Below are 12,036 nucleotides of genomic sequence, written 5' to 3' on the forward strand. Positions count from 1 at the left end.
TGCTTCCCCCAGGCAGCCAGCGGGGTGAGTGAGCCACCTTCTCCTGAGTTCCCAAAGCAAAGTCTTGGCTCAGAATTGGGAAAATTAAATTAAATGCCACAAAGGAGCCATAGCAGTGCTTTGGGCCTTGTTGACAGTGGAGAATGAAGTTCTCCCTGTTGATAGGTGCTCTCTGGTTAGCATAGATTAGAGAGGCTTTGAAACAAAGATGGAAAAGTACTGAGCTGGGACCCTGGCTGGAGGATGGGTCCCTGCGAGGCTGCTGAGCACCTAGTGACACTGTTTACTCCCCCGTGGGTGTCAGTTTCCAAGCCGTACAAGAAGCTGCAGACATTTTGGATTCCAGTCTAAGGTTTACAGTTATCTGCATTGAATTTTTTTTCCTGCATTGAATTTTGAATTACATTTTATCTGATTATACCAGGTCAAAATGGTTTGCCTAAAACAGCTTGGCAATCCTGCATTTGCTTAGTAACTCAATAGGGTAAGAGGTACTAAGTTGAGATTCTAGGGCTCTCTGTCTTGCTTGGCCCAATAACTGTACCCTGTGAGCTTCGGCAGGCTCTTTCACCTCTCTGAGCCTATTTTTCTTTTTTCGGTATCTGGAATCGAACTCACGACCTCGTGCCTGCCAGGCAGGTGCTGTGCCACTGAGCTACACCCTCAGCTCTGAGCCTATTTTCTCACTTGTGAAATGGGAAGCGTAATCTCTTTCCCATTTCCTGAGGTTGACATGAGAATCAGATGACCTCTGGGGATGTGGGGACAGAAGACACCTCTGAAATAGAGACTCTGGATTGCTGTCCACTGCTGCCCCAGGGCACTCAATATCCGAAGTCTCTGGTAGCTTCCAGGGCCCCCCTACATCTGGGGGCTTTCCTGCAACCCCAACTTTCTGATTCCAGGGCTTCCCGCTCTCCCTTTGTTCATCCTGCTGCCGCCACGCTGGCCTCCTTATGTTCCTCAGTGTGTCCACATTTAGCAGGAATGTGTCCCTTTGAGAGGCAGAGATTGCTGCTGTGTTGTCGGTTTTGGATGTGCCTTTCCCTGTCCAGGCACACATGCTTACTAATGCAATATAAAAATATGTCCCACCCTGAGTACAGAGCCCAGAGGAGTCAGCATAACTGCATCCTCAGGAAATGACTGTGCTTCGGCGCAGAATGAAGGCCCCCTGTCATTGTGCATCCTGATTCCTTGCCATCATAAAACTCACCCCTTGTGTGCATGGATTCGGTGGAAAAACATACCACAGATAGACACAAAAGCCTCTTGAGTTCTTTTCAGCTGGGACAGGCGATGACACACGTTGGCAGGCAGAGGCTGATCTCTGTGTATCCAAGAGGAGTCGAGCCGGTCCGAGTATATCTAACAGGTCAAGCTCTGAAATGAAGAAGCAATAAGCCAGTGAAATGGTACTATCACCGAAACATGATTGATCAATTGAATTCTATCAGAGACAGTGGACAGTGAGATTAACTCAGGCCTGATAGGTTCAATGAGTTAAAGCATGATGTTCATTTCAGCTTCATTTCACCAGTCTTTGCTTGTGAAATTGGTCAATCAATAGAGGTTGAAGATCATATATATATATATATATATATATATATATATATATATATATATCCCATCTTATGGGGAATATAATCTCAGTGGTTGACTCCTGGCTGGGGCTGCCTGCTGCAGGTAATGGAGACAGAACAGCGACTTCATCAGCCCTGTCGAAATGGCCTGATTTCTTCTCCAAATGAAAAGTATTTTTGGATCTCTGATGATTTATCTTTTTTTTTCCCTCTCTCTCACTTTGATCTATGACAAAACCCATACCCATCTTGGAGAAATATAGTGATTTCTCCTGGAAATATTTGTGCAATGATCAGATAGATACACTTCAAAATATGAACCTTGTTTTAGTTATATCATCCTTGGGGAAAAAATAAAGCTAGTAATTTAAAAACTCCAATGGGGGTAATGCAAAGATATCAGAGTAAATATGATTTTTAAACTCTTCTTTATTATTTATTTATTTTTGTGCAGTGGGGGATGGGAGAGAGACTGCTGTGTGCATGAAAGCTGAAAAAAAGGGATCCATGCATGTGTCCTTCCAGGTATAATTAAAACAAAGCCTTTAGCATCCTTTGATCTCATTTAAAAGCACAATGCCCAGAAACAAATCATCCTTTTGCTCCTAGTAATATTTCATTTGCTCTGGGATGTTTGCATTATGGTGGTTAACATCTCTCCTAATTAGTGTGCACATCTCTCTGTAAGGTGGAGTAATTAGGTACTATAGGACGAGGTAATGGACTAGGACAATATGGATTAGAGAAAACAGACTTGTCCTGTGGCAAAGCACAAGGTCTTTCTTTCTGCCTATCCTTTGAAGTCTCTTAATTTCTTATGCACCAAGAAATCCCCTCCCTTCACACCAACATTATGGGTTTCAATAACGTATTTGTGCTTTTTGGACATCAGAGTGTATATTAGGCTCCAGTGCTGAGCAGCTGGGTAGAAAGGGAAGCCTTGCATATCCTTCTCCTTGCTCCTCCTCTGGCTTCTGAATCATGCTGAATTATAGCCGTTCCCTGAGCACCACGCTTTGTGTACCTCCCGCCTTTGTATGCTGTTCCCTTGTTTGAAATACACTTTCCCTTCCCTGTCCTCCACTTTTATTTTTTACTAACTCCTTTGTACTTACCCTTAAGATTCAGGTTCCAAGGGTCTTTTCTGAACCACTTGTACCCCAATCTGGGTTAAGTGGCTTGGTTTAGTGTAGAGTTAAAAGCAGACTCTGGAATCCCACTGCTTGGGTTCTGTTCACAAGTAGCTCAAAATTCATTTCTTCAGTGTATGACCTGGCGCAAGTCATTTAACCTGAGAACATACCAACAGACTTCACATCATAGGGCTTTTGTAAGAGTCCATTAGGTAGGTACTTATTACAGTGCTTTCCGGAGTAAGCTCTGAGTACAGTTTGGCTACTACCATTTGGTTCTACGGCTGTCTCTGCTTCTCAGGCTCCCAGAGTGTAGCCCAGAACTATAAGACCATGACTACTGATTCCATGCTCCATCCCAGGGCAAAAGCTAAGACTTAAACCTCTAATGCCTAGTGACAAGGGTAGGCTGGGCCCCCAGAATCTGGCGGAGCATGGATGGATCCATGAGGCTTGGAGCTTCATGGGGCCTCACAGCCTATGCTTAGCCCCCCTGGGATCTGCTGTCTGGTCCCTGACAAATCCCTTCTGGCCTCACCTTTGCCATCATGGAGTGTGCAATCGCCAGTCCTCGGGGACTTTCCCCTCACTAGCAGCCTGTGACTCGTTGGGTAACATATGGCACAATCAGATTCACGTGAGTCAAACCTGAACATATTTGGCAATTTTACAATTTCACGTTTCCCTTCTCTGGGAAGAAAGATTGAGTGAAACTAATGGCTGAATAATGGCAGTTCCGGTGGAATTTCCCTTCATACCGCTTTGATTTTTCTCAGTCTGCGGCCCTAGTTTAGGGCGGGATTTATAAAATCACCCAGAACATTGATTTTGGTTCTGGTTCACCATGGATATTTCCAACCCTCCACCCTTCTCCCAGCAGGGGCCTGGCTCATGATGGATGCCCTGGCCACGCTGGCCAACTGGACCTGGTTGTCTTGTCTGGAATCTGATGCCTTTATCTCGCTTCGCACCTTGTTGCTGCTCATCCAGGCCAGGCCCACCTTGCCCCTAAACTCCCTGCCTGTTGCCAGTCCTCTCTGGGTCTGAGTGCCTCAACAAGACCACGAATGCCCCGGAAATCAGTTAGACTGGAAGGATGCGTGCTGCTTCTGTGGTCATGAGTCTGAGCTCGATCTCCAGGGAGTCTAGAGCTCCACCAACTCTGTGTGGTTTATTGTCCTCTCCAGTGCAAAATTTTATGAAGTGCTTCAAATCTTAGAAATAGGTAGAACATAAAGCCTTAGCTGTTCCACTCCTTCCTTCTCCAGGATTGTTGGGATAATAGAGGTCACTCTCAGGCGGTTTTCTCCCGAGGTCTCACACCAGAGTCTACAACCCAGGAGAGTTCCCCTGACGCACACAGCCCCCAAAACCCTCAGGTCTTCCTAGGTTACTTACCCAGTCAACAAACACTGATTAGCATCTCTTCCTTTGAATCATATATGGACCCTCAAAGAAGTCTAGGTACTTTAGACTTCCACTCAATTTTTGCATCAACCCCAGGTACCATTATTGTCCTATTTTACAGATGAGAACGTTAAGGATTAGAAAGGTTAAAGGAGTTGCTGAAATATCATAGACTCGTAAGAGATAGCATGGGGACTTGAACCAGGGCCTTCCTGAGTGTGGAGCACCCAGGCTTTTCCGGCAGGCTGAACTGTTCCATCACTGTGCTAGCTTCTTTCTAACATGTGCTAAAGAGGCATGCAGCTGCTTTGCTCTGTATTTGCTGAGCTGCTTTGAGTGAGTTACTCAGTCTCTCTGTGCCTGTTTCCTCAGCTGTAAAATGGGAAGACAACTCACAGAGTAAATTCCAGGCCGTCATGGTGGCCTGTGAACCTCTGAAGGAAACCCGGAAAAGAGGGAGATTTGTTCAGCCCTTGTATTTGGAGGTGGCTTTTATGGGGTTAGGCATGCAGGGTGTGTCCACATAGGGAGAGAAAGCAGTGGTAGTGTTGGGGAGCAGTGGCATTGAGGGGGGAATGAGGAGGGGGAATCAGGGAGGCCTGAGCTTTGCCCTAGGGGAGCTGGGGAGCATTTTCCTGATGGAAATGACTGCTGCTAACGCTGTGGCAGGTGCTGTGATGAGCACATCACCGAGATTCTTGCTCTATCCTTACAAAAGCCTGTTGTTCTCAGTCCAAGATGAGGAAGCCAAAGGCTTTAGTTTTAGTAACTGGTATGAGGTGTAAAAGGGAGCCAGATGCAGGGATTCACACCTGTGATCCCACCTGCTTGAAAGGAATGGTCTGAAGATCTCAAGTTGCAGGCCAGCCTGGGCCACATAGTGAGAGCCCAGCCTGGGCTGCATAGTGATTAAAAAAAAAAAAAAAAAGGGTAAGGGGTGTAGAATGAGCTGGATCTGCAAACAAGGAAGTGAAGTGCAAATCCCAGCTATGATCTGACTCCATGGTGAGCCAAGCTTACTGATTCTCAGCCTTGTCAGCTGTAGCTGGGGTGAGAACTCAGACTCACACGGATGCTCTAAGGATCAATGAAATCAAAGGATGTGAAAACACCTTGGGTCAGTGCCGAGCAGCCCTCCATCTAGGGTGAGATGGGGGCTTGGAGAACCTGTCCCCGTTACCTGTGTCAGTCTCCTTCATTCTTTACTAGGGGAAAGTGGTTCTCTCTGGTGCATGCTAAGCAAGTGCTCTGCCACTGAGTCACGTCCACAGCCTACTTTCAATATTACATAAGGAATTCTGCTGTCAGAGTGCCAGAACCGTTTCCCTGGCTTCCTGCCTTCTTTATATCCGATGGTCATGATTAGCCCTTTAAATGGAGAAATTCCAGAGCTGTTCCCACCCTCAGTGAACTTCTTAAAAATTGTATCCAAAGCTGGACTCAGTGACTCACATCCTAGTCCTAGCTACTTCAGTCAAGAAGGTTGCAAGTTCAAGGCCAGCATAGACAATTTGGTGAATCTCTGTCTTAAGCTAAAATAAAAAGGGTATAGTATACAACTCCTTGAGTTGAATACCTAGTACTGCATAGAAAACAAAACAAAACAGAAACACTACAAATTGCCTCTGAAGCAGCTTTTTAAAGCTGCTAATTAGCATGGTCCTATTTTGGTTGGTTTCTGATTTACACAGATTGCTTTTAGAATTGACCATTGCAGCCATCTGAGAAGACCAGTGCCAAGTGCCCTGGTCTCACCAAAGCTGAAAGTGACCCAGGTCACATCAGTGCATTATTCCTGTCACCATTGCTCCTGGGGTTCATCACCCCAGCAGGACCTGAATCTCCATCCTTCCAGGGCTGGCAGGTCGGGGAGCACTGTGGGGGCCACAGCAGGGGCAGAGAGCTGCAGACTAGCCTGACCTGGAGAGGGCCTTGGACACATAAACATGGGGTGCCATCTGTGATTATTTATTATGATTTCAAAGAGTTTGAGGGTGAGTATGAGCCAACAAGAGAAAAGCGATTTCTTCTTGTCTCTGACATTTTTGGAGTGCCTCCCCAACAACCCTGTCTTTCCATGAATGTTTATTCCTATACCGAGCACTGACAAAGAGAATGGGATCTTTCTGTCGGCTCACGCAGTTATTTCAGGGTGAAGGATAGGGGTTGGGGTGAGGTCACCTGCACAAAGTCTGCACAGACAACCAAAGTGGGAAAAATAACTGAAGGAGACAAGAATTGAAGATGACCAACTCAACTTCCTTACTTTACTGATGGGGCCTCTGAAGGCCAGAGAGGGAAAAGAACCTCCCCAGCTCACACAGCAAGTAAGGGCAGAGCTGGGGCTAACACCCAGGTCTGCTGGCTCCCCATGCTTTCCTCACTGGGCCCGGCCACTGACCTGCATGCGGAGGAGAAGCTGCGGGGCTGCAGAAGGCTCTGTAGGAGCTCTGCTTTGGCCCAGGCTCTGTAGAGAGAGGGGACTTTAAGTAAAGCTGAAGGCTCACCCAGCAGCTCTGGCTTCTGGTCCCAGGGCTCCTCAGCTTCCAGCTGCAGTTGCACTCAAAGGCCATGATGCCAGAAGGGATTTTGGAGATTCTGATTTGTTTTTATCTTTTTTTTCTCCCAGTGAGCATCTGTAGACATACAGTGCATGATGATTGTTAAAGAAACAAACCAGAACCCTCCAAGAAAAATGCAAAACCCTGAATCTGCTCTGCTCCAAAGAAAATGCGATGGGTTTATGATCTTTTAAGACACACAAGAGACAGCTTTCTCCTGACAGATGGGAATCTGAGGCTATTTTGCTTCCTCCCTCTTTGCGTGACCAGACCTGATTGTGTAAAGCTTTTAGCTTCAAAGCCGGGTTGTGAATAACATTGGTTTAACCTGAAATTTAAAGCCAGCCTTTCTTTGCTCCCCGAGATGGGGCTTCCTGCCCCTTGCTCCCCTGAAGCTAGCTTCAAGAATGTTAATTCTATGAGCCATGGTTGACTAAGCCCAGCACTGGGTCTATTACATATTATTTGATTTGGCATAGAAAAAAAAGATTTAAAGATACCGGGCCTCCTGTATACCTTAGTACTTTTGCCCGTGTCTGTCCATATATTTAAGCATACCATTCACGTGGTGAGTTTAGATTTTTCTCCCTGGAATAAAATGGGCCTGAGTGTTTCTGTAGCCTGACTCCAAGACCACATTGTCCAATTAAGTGAGACAGAATCTTTGCAGCAGAGAAATGCTACAGAAGCTTTCACTGGAGGTCTGGAGGTTCAGACCCGCCCTGGTGCACAGGATGATTTTTAGTATTCAGTCTTGTAGCTGCCTCTGAATAGAACCTATGTGCATAGAATCTATGTGCATGGCTCCTATTCACTGTGCACCTACTGTGTGTTGTTTCATCGCCAGGTCAGCACTGCCCCTGCCCTCTTAGACCCAGATGTCATTTTGTAAGATGCTTGTGACTGATAACCATACCCATATGAGTTTGGGTATTTTTTAGGTAGCTTTTGTTTCCTCTGCCAAACAATCCCATGAGGACAAAGGATGCACAGCTTTTACCTGTTTCTGTGTCCTCAGCATGAGTGGTCACTATGCCCAGTTGACAGAGGAATGAGTGAGTGAGGTCAAATAAAGATTCTGACATGTGCAGACCAGATGCACAGTGGTGAAGTGGTTATCACAGGTATTACTAATGTGTTCACTTATTCCATAAGCTTTGCCAGATGACTGGACAGAGGTGAGGTACCTGCAATCTTTCCCTTGAAGGTGGCGAAAAGCCCAGAGTGTGAAGGTGCAGGGTACTTGCTCCTAAGGTAGGGAGAGAGTGGTCAGAGCCCTGAGAATGGGAGGAGAACCAAGCAGGGCAGGAGAAAGACGTCCGGAGGACGAGGCAGGACACATGCAGGCTGTGTCTGTCCACGCCAGCGAGGACTGGTTTACGTTCCCTAAGGGCACGCTGGACCCTGTGTGGCTGACAGACTGATGCCGGTGCCAAACAACCAAAAATGGAAAACCCGCTCTTTGCCAGTCTCTCATCTCCACCAGCAGACGCAGCTTGGAAAGCATCTCCTGAACTAAGGGAATCAGAAATTCAGACCCTGGATGGAGGCGTGTGGGGCATGATTGTTTCCTCCCCCTTGTCCCAGAGCTCCCCAAAATTCCCTCCTCTCTCCCCCGCCAGCCTCCACAGACTCCCCAGGAGTTGCCTCACTCCTTCCATCCTTTCATGTCTTCTTTTGTTTTATTTTGAGACAAGGTTCTGCAAGGTTGCCTAGAATGGTCTCAGATTGTAATCTTCCTACTTTAGCCTTCCAAGTCACTGGGATTCCAAATGTGTGCCACCATGTCCATCCTATCTTATTTTTAAGATTTTAAAATACATTACCTGCAAGAGAGTAAACATTTAATGAGCATGTGAGTTGATGATTATATGATTAGGAGGGCCTCAAGCCTTCTCAAGGAAATAGTAGACTTAAGCCATCTTTCTGTTCAAAGAGGTGGGGTAAATGTCACCTTCCTCCCCAGTAAGCAAGCAGTTTGGAAGCTGATGCTTCACACTTCTCTGCTGGGCACAGAATCCACGTGCGTGTTTTTGAGGGCTCAGCCCACGGAGGCTGTGTTAATTAGCATTTTGCTGCCACCCGCCACCTATAGGAGAGTTTTGTTGGGATCCAGTCTGTGGTTGTCCGGCAGAGAAGGGCTGTTCACGGTGTGGCGGCCAGAAAGCAGAGTGAGAAGGGAGGAACTGGAAACATGAATCCGCCCTTCCAAGTTAGACCACCGGTGGCCGCTTCCTGACCAGGCCACACCTCCAAATATGCTCAGCTACCCGACTGATAGTAGACTTATCCATAACCCAAACACATGAGACTTTTGGGAGATATTTAGGATCTGAGTCATAACAGAGGTTGTGGCTGACTTCCAGAAAGCCAAGGCAGAACATCGCCAGTCCTCTTCCCAAAGACTAGAAGAAAGCACAGGTCCTAGTAAGGCTGCCTGCGCGCAGTGTGTGTTGTTTTCTTTGGGGGAGAAGGTCTCCAAGACCCTCTGTGCATACACTTGGGTTGACCCTGTGCCTGGTGCCTTTACTTTGTTCTGTGCTCCACTCGGTTACCAGACAGTGATCTTCCCTACAGGGATCCTGAGTTGAGTTTCTCTCTGGCTTCCCCAGTGGAGGGAAGCTCTATCCTTTCAGAGTCCAGTCTGTGAATTGCTGGGGAGAGGGATTCAGCCCATCTCTGAGGGACAAGACTGGTTGGTAGAGGCCTCCCTCAAAGAGTACAGTGAGGGATGTCTTGGGGGACAGCTGAGTGGGAGGAAAAAGAGGGGCACGGTGACAGTAAGAACTAAGGAGCCAGGGAACTAGTTGACAGGAAGGAGTCTTCATGGAGAGTTAGGTTGGCAGGGTGCAGGCTGGGAAGTTTAATTAAGTAGGTAAGAAAAAGTCTCTTAGAAATGGAAGTGCTGGGCAGGGAGAAACTTGTTGGGAGCTCTGGAAACTGAATCCAAAGTTAAGCTTTGTTGGTGTGACTGAGACCAGGACGACTGGGTGTAACAATCATTGAGAAAAAGCAAGCTGAGTTGTCTTCCTGCGTGTGTGTGTGTGCACATGTGACAGATGTGTGTACAAAAATGCATAGGACCTTTTGAGAATACGCTCAGACTGGGCCAGGGGAAGAGCACTGCTGGCTGCACAGACTGGGCTAGAGCTCCACATTCTGGTCCCAGTGGTCCCAATGAGGATGGGCATGTGGAACAAGAGGCCCTGGGGACGATGTCTTGTGGACAGAAGCAGGTTCCTATCTAGAGAAAGGCCAATGTCACAGGCTACCAGGAGAGAGACATGGGTTTTACCCTGAGGACATTGATCAGAGTCCAGCTTCCACCTTGCCCTACCCGTGTCCGAGGGGGAATCTGATTACTCCCTAAGCTGTGGTTTAGCCTAGGGTAATCTTGTGTCCAGCTCACATGGGAATCTGTTTTCTGAGAGATTGAGAGGAACCTCTGATGGTTTTTCCCATAGATGTTGGAAGCTTCTTTAGCTTCCATGGGGGCTCTGGAAGTCCAGTGCTCATATGAACCCCCAACATCCAAATCTGCACTGAAGCTGCCCCTAGACCGGACACTGGCTTATAAGTGAGTCTCAGTGGCTCTCAATACTCCAAGCTCTTTGGTCTGGCCTCACTCCTCACAGAGGTGGGACTGAACGTGATAGCTGACATTCAGGGCAGCAGTGTCTGGCGGGGACAGGGGCTGAATGAGGCCTGTGTGAGGGGACTGGTCAGTAGAGGAGCTGACCCTTGCTGGGCCCTGCCCTGGGCCGGGCTCAGCCCTGTGGAGCTGTGTGGTCCTCGAGAGCCCTGTGGGGTGATGGACCCTGAGGCCATTTTTCTGGCAGGGGAACATTTGTCCTCTGCTTGTTTTCATTTTGAAAGGTCAAGTCCACGAATCACAAAAGATATTGCTCCCATTTGCTTTTAATTGATAATTCATGGCATTGTCTTTGAAACGTTAAGTATCACCACCAGTAGATACAGTGTGAATGTCTAACCATACGAAAGACAGACTGTTTAATGTGTTCTTAGGCTCTGAGCTGGCAACACATTTAAAGAGTTGAAACAAAACAAAGTCAAATAGAAGAGCATGGAATGAAAACTGTCTCTTTCCCTCAGCTCCATCCACTCACTTCCCAGATGGGTGACCATGGTGATGGTTCCTCATTCATATCTGTGTATAATATGTAATAATGTTATATAATAGAAAAATCAGACTTTATATTTATATGTATTCATATAAGTATATTAAATCTTATTTTCCCTTTTTAAACAAAGCATCATATAGTATGCACACGGTGCTGTAGCCTTGCTTATTTTTCATATAACAATGTATCGTGAAGACCTTTCTACACTAATTCACAGAGGGAATCTTCCTCTCGTCGCTGTGCTCTCGAGGCTCCATTGTGCACATAAGCCAGAGCTCACTTAAGGAATCCTCTGTACATAAACCTGGGTTGTTTCCGGTCTTTTGCTCCACGAATCTCAAACATGTATCACTTCCCATGTGTAAGAGTAGCTGCACAGTACGTTTCCAGAAGGGTCCTTGTCCATCAACGGGCAGGCACACTTGAGATTTCGATAGACTGCCTGGCACAGGTGTGTGGCCACTCCCCCTGGGATCCTATGACTGTCTGCTTCTGCACAGCCTTCCCAGCACAGTGTTTTATTGACTTGCAATACGGAGAAGGAGGGTCTTCGGTACAGGAAGGGCAGTAGCACCTGAGGACTGCCTCTGAGTTAGCCTGAGCACTAATCTTCAGTGCTAACACTCACATGATGTCACCGGTGCTCTATTTCATCACCTATAAATGGAAAAACAGTAACATTCTGTATTAGTCAGCTTATTGTTATAGAAATGAAATAAGTGGGTGGTAACTTTATAAAGAAAAGAGGTTTAGTTAGCTCATCATTCTGGGTGTTCAAAGATACGGTACTGGCTTTGACTCAGCTCTGGTGAAGAAGCCATGGTGATGGCACCACAGTGGCAGAAGCATTTGTTCAAGAGGGAGGGATCACAGCACCAGGTGGGGAGCCAGAGAGAAGGGAGGGGCCGATCTTGTGATTCCACCAGGACCTGTCTCTTAAAGGTCCCACCATCTCTCTACTGCCACTCTGGGACCAAACTTCCCACATGTGAGCTCCTGGAGGACAAATTTAAAGCATGTTCAAACCGTTGCCCATACATGGCGGGGCACTGTGGGAATTAGATGAGATGGCCCTGGAAAGCACTGCACCGGGCCTGGCAGGTGGCTGTGGGAGGCTGGCTGAGCAGTCACTAGCGGTGATGCTGGGCAGGCAGCCCCTTCCTGGGACTTCTGCCATTCCTCAGGAAAGAGCTAGATTCGAGGGTCTCCC

General features: G+C 47.2%; 1 protein-coding gene across 4 annotated transcripts in view; it reads left to right on the plus strand.

Annotated features, from left to right (window-relative positions):
- The window catches only part of Pax5 (paired box 5), a 177,907-nt gene that overhangs the window by 51,223 nt on the left and 114,648 nt on the right, over positions 1–12,036 (plus strand). The window lies entirely within an intron of this gene.

The sequence above is a fragment of the Cavia porcellus genome, unplaced genomic scaffold, assembly GCF_034190915.1.
Source record: "Cavia porcellus strain 051 isolate PalLab524CR breed Dunkin Hartley unplaced genomic scaffold, mCavPor4.1 scaffold_1, whole genome shotgun sequence".
Lineage (NCBI taxonomy): Eukaryota > Metazoa > Chordata > Mammalia > Rodentia > Caviidae > Cavia > Cavia porcellus.